The sequence below is a fragment of the Nomascus leucogenys genome, chromosome 15 (assembly GCF_006542625.1).
Source record: "Nomascus leucogenys isolate Asia chromosome 15, Asia_NLE_v1, whole genome shotgun sequence".
NCBI lineage: Eukaryota > Metazoa > Chordata > Mammalia > Primates > Hylobatidae > Nomascus > Nomascus leucogenys.
Window position 1 is genome coordinate 49,798,435 of NC_044395.1, and position 8,745 is coordinate 49,807,179.

Below are 8,745 nucleotides of genomic sequence, written 5' to 3' on the forward strand. Positions count from 1 at the left end.
CACTTTATGTTTTTTGCTAATGACTTATTACTTGCTGTTTATTTTCAACTATAAAAATGATGTTAGACAAAAAGCAAATTTGAGCAATTTTCTTATTCGAGTTCAAAATGGGTTGTAAAGCAGCAGAGACAATTTGCAACATCAACAACACATTTGGCTCGGGAACTGCTAACGAAGGTGCAGTGCAGTGGTGGTTCAAGAAGTTTTGCAAAGGAGGGGAGAGCCTTGAAGATGAGGAGCATAGTGGCTGGCTGTCGGAAGTTGACAACAACCAAGAGCAGTCATTGAAGCTGAACCTCTTAAAACAACATGAGAAGTTGCTGAAAAACTCAACATCTACCATTCTATGGTTGTTTGGCATTTGAAGCAAATCGGAGAGGTGAAAAAGCTCAGTAAGTACCCACTCATAGGTGCCTCATGAGCTGAGAAAAAAAAATGTCGTTTTGAAGTATCATCTTCTCTTATTCTATGCAACAATAACGAACCATTTCTTGATTGGATTGTGATGTGCAACAAAAGTAGATTTCATATGAAAACTGATGACAACCAGCTCAGTGGTTGGAACTAGATTCTTCTAGCTCCAAAGCACTTCCCAAAGCCAAACTTGCACCAAAAAAGGTCGTGGTCACTGTTTGGTGGTGTGATCCACCAGCTTTCTGAATCCACTACAGCTTTCTGAATCCCGGCGAAACCATTACATCTGAGAAGTATGCTCAGCAAATTCATGAGATGTGTCAAAAACGGAAAGGCCTGCAGCTGCGTCGGTCAACAGAAAGGGGCCCAATTCTTCTCCATGACAACGCCTGACTGCACATTGCACAACCAATGCTTCCATAAGTTGAGCAAACTGGGTTACGAAGTTTTGCCTCATCGGCCATATTTACCTGACCTCTCACCAACCGACTACTACTACTTCAAGGATCTCGGCAACCTTTTGCAGCAAAAATGCTTCCTCAGCCAGCAGGATGCAGAAAATGCTCTCCGAGAGTTCATCGAATTCTGAAGCACGGATTTTTATGCTACAAGAATAAACAAACTTATTACTTGTTGGCAAAAATGCATTGATTGTAATGGTTCCTATTTTGATTAATAAAGATGTGTTTGAGCTTAGCGATAATTTAAAATTCAGTCTGAAACCGTAAATACTTTTGCACCAAATTACTTTTGCACTTTTGAAAAAGTACTTATGGCATTGATATAGTTGGAGTCCATCTTAATAATAATGATCAGTTATAATCATTATAATAATAGTACCATGTGCTAGATACTGTGCTAGATACTTCCCACTCCTTCTTTCATTTGACCGGATAACCCTGAGCAGTAGTAACTTGAATCCCTTTTTTTACTGGCAAGAACCTGAGGCTCCAAACAGTTAAGTAACATTCTCTGTTCAGAGTGTTGGAGAGAGGATGAAAACCCAGGACTGTCTATCCCAAATTCTCATATAAAGTTTCCTATGTTGTTTCTGTTAAGATGCTTTTACGTGCAAGTAATGGAAAACCCCAATTCTAGCTTAAAAAATAATAAGGAAATGAAAAATCATACATATCAAGAAGTTCAAGGTCATGGTGGCTGCAGGTGAGGGGCACTCAAGGCTCCCTCTGTGCTTCTCTTGGTGCCCCTTCTTCTGTATTGGCTCAGCCCTCAGACTTGTGACAAGATGGAGAAACAAGCAAACTTCATGTATAATTATATCCAGGAGACAATCTGGACAGATTGAGGGAGACTCCATCTAAAAAACAAACAAACAAAAAGGTAAATTTACCTATTAACTCAACTGAAAAGTCCCAAAAGTAGGTCTAGCCTTGGAACTGTTGAACTACAGGGCTCAAGAAACATCATCAGGATTTGGGCTTCTCTACCACTCAGTTTTCTTATGTCTCTTAGGAGCAACAAATTTATACCACTCCACACACCTGTCCTCGTATTGCAATGGCTAGAATTCAATAGTCATAACACATCCTTTGCTAAACCTGTTACTGGAAAGGGAATGAAGTTACCTCAGTTAGTCTAAGGTAGGTGGTGTGGAATAATTGGAAGAGCTCTGGACTAGGGTTCAGAGATCGTGGGTTTTAGTCCTAGTTCTGTCATCTACTTAGTTATGGAAACTTGCTAATTGGGTAGCCTCTCTTAGACCTTACCTTTTCCTTATTGGTAAAACAGGGCCAACAATTCCCACCCTACTGATCTCACCAGGTTGTTGTGAAAAGGAATGAAGTCATGTCTGTAGAAACATTTTGTAAAGTGTAACACACTACTTAAATGCATGTTATTGCTTCTATTAGCATGATTCAAAGAGAGCTGTTGATCATGAGACACTTTTTCAATTAAACTCATCTGTGGTACTTGATCTCATCAAGATGATAGTTTAGAATTTGTATGAGTTTTGCCAAAGACTTACCTAAATTTTACTTTTATGCTGGCAGATTTATAGTGTAAAATAGGGGAAAGTGTGAAATTTAGTACTTAAAAAGCCAATTTTCAAGCATCCAGATGAACTTCAACAGGAAATCTATATATAAATTAGGATAGGTCAATAAGATTGGTTATTTATAAGTTAAAGTAGTCATCAAAAAGTAAGTTTTCTAAGAAGCTATTATACACCTTTCTCATCCCTTCATTTATACCAACTCAGTAAACATGTTTGGAATATTACCATGGGAGGAGGGGATGGGGTACACAAAAAAGTAAATCTGAAACAGACCCTGCTGAAAGGACAGTGGCTATCTAGTAGTTAAAAATTCTAGAGAGCAGACTAGATAAAGCAGCTATAATAAAATGTAGGAAGATAAGAGGAAGTAATAGCTCAGTAATGAAGGGACAAAGGGCCGTAACCGCTCAGAGGGTGGAGAGTTTTCAGCTGCCGTGTTAGGGAAGGCTTCATGGACAAGGTGTCACTTGAATTAGAAACTGGTAGATTTGGATATGGAAATAGCAAGTTCACCTGTTCACATATCTCAAACTTGCTTCAAAAATTTGAATACCCAACTGGAAAGCATAATCCTTGAGTATAAATTACATGAGAGATGCAGCAAAAAAATAAAAGTTGGAAAGGTAAAGATGGCAGGTAGAATATAGAGGTGCTGAAATATCGGACTCAGGAATTTGAACTTTATTCGGTAGGCAATGGAAGCCAACTAAAGCTTTTGGGCAGTGTGCCTTCATTATATCTGTGCTTTATGAGGATTAATCGGGCAGCATCCAGAAAGGTAAGTGCAAGGGGAGAAAGTGAAGGCTGAGAGAAACTAAGAGTTTGCACATTCAAGCAAGAGTTCATGAGAACCCGAACTAGATTATGGACATTGAGATGGAGATGACATAATGGATATGTGATATTCTGGAGGGATAAACCTTAGGTCTTGGTAATTTATATAAAAAAAGAGTTGGGGAAATGGGGGAGTCAGGGACCTTTCATTAGGAAGTGATAAAAAAAGTCACCCAAACTTGACTTGCCTAAATAGAGAAGTAAATTTGGCTGGGCACAGTGGCTCATGCCTGTAATCCCAGCACTTTGGGAGGCCAAGGCGGGCAGATCTTTTGAGGTCAGGGGTTTGAGACCAGCCTAGCCAACATGTTGAAACCCTGTCTCTACTAAAAATACAAAAATTAGCCAGGCGTGGTGGTGCACGTCTGTAATCCCAGCTACTAGGGGAAGCTGAGGCAGGAGAATTGCTTGAACCCGGGAGGTGGAGGTTGCAGTGAGCTGAGATAGCACCTTTGCACTCCAGCCTGGGTGACAGAGGGAGACTCCATCTAAAAAACAAACAAACAAAAAAGTAAATTTACCTATTAACTCAACTGAAAAGTCCCAAAAGTAGGTCTAGCCTTGGAACTGTTGAACTACAGGGCTCAAGAAACGTCATCAGGATTTGGGCTTCTCTACCACTCAGTTTTTCTTCTGTGCTGGTTTCACTTTAAGGTAATCTGCAGATGCTATTAACTTATATTTTCCCAGAATTAAAACTAGCAGAAAAGAGTTTGTCTTCCTCATCAGTTCCAACAACTATCCTGACCCCGATTCCCATTGGCCAGGCAGGGTCACCTGCACATTCCTGAAGTAATCCCTCTGGCTACGAGAGATCATTGCTGATTGGCTTGGACTCATATCTGGTCTTTTTCTTATTTTAATAATTTGCCCATGAAGACAGCCTAAGTATAGGCCACTATAAAATGCTGCCCTATGACCAAGATCCGATCTCATTCTGATGAATTCTTCCTAACCAAAAGACATGATTCGGAACAGTGACAGCTTCTTTTCATTCCACTTCATCAACTGCAATATTTTTTAAGGCATTTCTTAAGGGCCTGGCACATGGCTAACCTCATAAAATGAATAAAACCAAAACTATTTCTAGGGCAGTATTCAAATTGGAAAGTACAAACCTACATAAATGCTAAAAAGATTTCAAGTCTGGGAAAAGGGTACAGATTATCTGAGGGGTGACAAAGGAGAAACTATTAACCTAAGCCTTGAAGCAGCTTTACATCAGAATAATCTAGGCAGGGCATGGTGATACATACCTGTAGTCCCAGCTACTCAGGAGGCCAAGTTGGGAGAATTATTTGAGCCCAGGAGTTCGCAGCTTGTGCAGCATAGTGAGACTCCATTATGTTTAAAATAGAACAGTCTAGGCAAGGCACTGAATGCCAACCAGATGTTGACAAATCATTTGGATTTAACTTGAAATAAGGTAATTGCTTGAAAAATAGCATGCACCATCTGCCTGATCTGAATCTTCTCTTTATACAGCACTTACCTAAAGAGTGTACTTAAATTAAAAGTTTACTAAGTGTTTATGTGTATGAGGAAAGCTTATCCCTTCCAGAGAATACTATGAAAATTCCTCCAGTAAAGAAAAGCAGCATTCATTCTGTGAAGTGAATCTCTTGCCCCAGATCTGATGGATACACATCCCCATTTTCACATACTCCTTCAATTTTCCAGAGTGACTATCATCCTGCTGATACAAACTACTGTAACATGTAATTTGGATGAGATGAAAAGTTTGAAAATTAGAAAAGAATCTGGGTGGAACACTTGATTTTTGATCCTGCAAAGCAGATGAGTGTACTGGTTTAGCCAGAGCTGGTTGTCCCAATACAATACAATCAACAGGTCTTGTAATCAACAGTTCCTGGGAGGCTGCAGGCTTGCTGCAATGTCAGCTGGATTTGTGAAGCCCAGGAAGCCTCTTGGCCCTCATTAGACTCATAAAAATCATCCTGAAGAAACACAGATGTTAACAACAACACTGATAGAAGACCCAGGTTTGGAGGGAATCACTTTTTTTCTCAATTATGCAACTTCCTAACTGGTCACTGGGAAGGCAGGGGACAGGTGGACGGGAAGGATGATGATTTTAGAGAGCTGTATTTCCTTCATTTATCTGAGTGCCCTGACCGAGATATAAAAAGGAGAGACCAGGGAAAAGAGTTTGCATTTGGTGATCTGCACCTACCATAGTGTCTGACACATAGTTCATGCTCGATAACAATTTGTTGAATAAATGAATGACTGAATAAATCAATAGTGTAATGTGAAAAGTTCCCCATGTTACGTTTCTGGGCATGAACTATACTTGAGCTCTCCATAGGACCACCGGATGGAGACTTATTACTGATTGGCTGGGAGACAAAAAGTTATGTAAAAAGTTTACTCATTTTATTCATCTTAAATCTGTACAGGGCCCAGACAACTCCTTTCCAAAGTTATTTTGAAATGTTTTCAACCCTTTTCCCACAGTAAATAAATTCTAGGGAAATAACTCAGTAGCCAAACCCAGTAAACAAAAATTTCCATCCCTCTGTTGAATATACAACACAAATAGTTTTATAAGTTGGATGGACTGTTAGTGATTTAACATTAGAAAACCAGAGAAACTATTCAAAGTCCAGTGCCCAAATGACTCCCTGTTATCCCCCTTTCTGTATCTATACTTGATAAACAGCTAGGCTCTGGAGGACTTTTAATACAGGAGGGAATACAGCTTGGAACAGCCAGGCTGATTTCAGTGTTCTGAGAATCTGATGAGTGATTAAGTGATAATCAAGATAACAATCATCTCTTCTCATCACTCAATATTTTAATTTTTGTAGAGGGTCAGGTTTCAACTTTTAGTTTTGTCATTAAGTCTGAACATCAGGAATCAAAAAATTTTGAAGAAAGGAAAAGTTAGAGGAAAAAGGCAGAGGTAATTCAAGAATCAAAGTGAGTTTGATTCATAGTAAAAGACCCTGAATGGAGCATGGGAAAGAACATTCAAAAGCAAGTCTTGGGGTGTGTGTGTGTGTGTGTGTGTGTGTGTGAGAGAGAGAGAGAGAGAGAGAGTGGGACAGAGAGAAAGAAAAAGAATGAATGAATCTCTGAAGGCCTTGATCCATTCTGGTTCAGATGGAACCTGTAAGAAGGGACACACATCCATTTTAAGCAGGTGACTCAGTGACTAAAGCCCATAAGGCCCCTCTGCCTTTGCTCTGAAACCTTGTTTGCTTTTAGCTGTTTAATAACTTGAGGCCTGCACCTGGCACTCATGAACTTTTCTCCTATTGAATCCTCAGGGTCTCTCTTCAGGTGTTGGAAGTTTATGAGCTCTGCCTGTTGTGTATCCAAAAAGTCAGTTGGCAGCTCAGTTGGCCTTCTCCACTCCCCACCCCAAGACCAATGCCACCTACTCCATCCCTGGGGGGGTCCCAGTGTCCACGGAACTAATCTCTCTAGTTATCTTGTCCTTGTTATCCTCAAAGATGCACACATGAGTGGTTTCCGCTTTCAGTTTTACTGCTCATTACTCCTGTAGTGTTTCTCAGCCTTCGGGGGACCTGCATGAGAATTATTGGGGTGTTGTTTATTTAATGATGATGTTTGTTTAAAGGTCCAAAAACTTTTCTGATAATATTCTGTTTCTTGATCTAGGTGCTGGGTACATAGGTATATTCAGTTTGCAAAGGTTTAGTAAGGTATACACTTACGAGTACTTCTGGTTGTATATTATATTCTAGAAAAATGTTTTTTTTTTCCCCCTTAAGGAGAGATGGGATTTCACCATGTTGGCCAGGCTGGTCTCGCGCTCCTGACCTCAAGTGATCCACCTGCCTTGGCATCCCAAAGTACTGGAATTACAGGCGTGAGCCATTGTGTGGGGCCCTTAGTAAAATGTTTCTTAAAACCACATGAACCAGCCGGGCATGGTGGCTCACGCCTGTAATCCCAGCACTTTGGAAGGCAGAGGTGGGTGGATCACCTGAGGTCGGGAGTTCGAGACCAGCCTGACCAACATGGAGAAACCCCATCTCTACTAAAAATACAAAATTAGCCAGGCGTGGTGACACATGCCTGTAATCCCAGCTACTTGGGAGGCAGAGGCAGGAGAATCGCTTGAACCTGGGAGCCGGAGGTTGCAGTGAGCTGATATCGTGCCATTGTACTCCAGCCTGGGCAACAAGAGTGAAACTCTGTCTTGGGGGAAAAAAAAAAACAAAACACAAACCAACTACTGATTCAGAATCTCAGTGGTTTTGGGCCTGCTTACCAAGCTCCTCAGGTGATTCAAGTTTAAGGGCCTTTGTGCGGAGCAGAAACATATAAAAGGTAAAGAAATTAGAAATACTAAAGAAACATTATACAAGCGCTTATTGTGGTGTTTCCTGGCCTATTTCATCTACCCATTCGTGAGCACTTAGGCTGTGAGTGCATTGTTTTAGGGCCCAGGATCACAATAGTCCAGGTGATGTCCCAGTTCTCTGCTCTACTGCTACTGGCCACTGTCTGCAGAGGGACCACTGAGCTGACCTGGGCACCAGCCCTGCCCTGGAGGAACCCACTGCCCCCTGGAGGACATAATTTAGCTAATAGTGATAATGCAGGCTGGTTAGTGATCTGGGAACCCACAGGGGTGATCTGGGAGCCCTGGAGAGGGACTAGCCCCAACCCTCTTAGGTGGTGACTGCAAGTCCCATGGACTTCTGGCTTCTGCTTCTGTTCCCACAATGGTGCTCCCTGACTCACCTCTACCCATAAGACCCCATGCTTCCTTTCCCTGTCCTCTAGGATGGCCCCATCTCTCAGCACTCGCGACTATGGGACAGGCAGAGAGGAATAACAGATGTCAGGAAAAAGAAGCCTTGTGTTGTCATCTTTCAGAGCACAGGTTCTAGAGCCAAAGTCCTTTGGTTCCAATCCCAGCTCAGCTGCTTAGTATCTATGGGAATGATTATTATAGTATCTACCTAGGAGGATAATCTACTTCAGAATGTGGTTATCGTGGAAATAAAGGACATTAATATCTCGGTAGTGCTTAGAAAAATGCCTGTTACATAGTGCTATACAAGTGTTAGCTGTTATAATTTAGGCTACCTTCAGATGTCCATTGATCTCAAGTGGATAAATAACATTCCTGAGAACTTCTAGACAGGGTGACATCCATCTCAGTGGGATCCTGAGGCTGCCTACTAGAACAATCCTCTTGGGATAATCCTTCCCAGCCTGTAAGTAGAGCAAATGAGCAAAAAACAAAACAAACAAAAAACTTCATTCAAACAGAGCAAAAGCACAATGATTCAAATGAGAAAGAAGCAGAAAATATTGGTCACAGCCTCTAAGGGCCTTTCCCATAGGCTGTGTCACCCTGCTGGGATGGAGGCTGCTTTCGCGCATGCTTATCCACACAGCTGTTAATGTTATTCAGGGAAATACTCACAGCAACAAGACATTGGAATCATGTGGTGCTTTTGCCATAAAGCATTTAG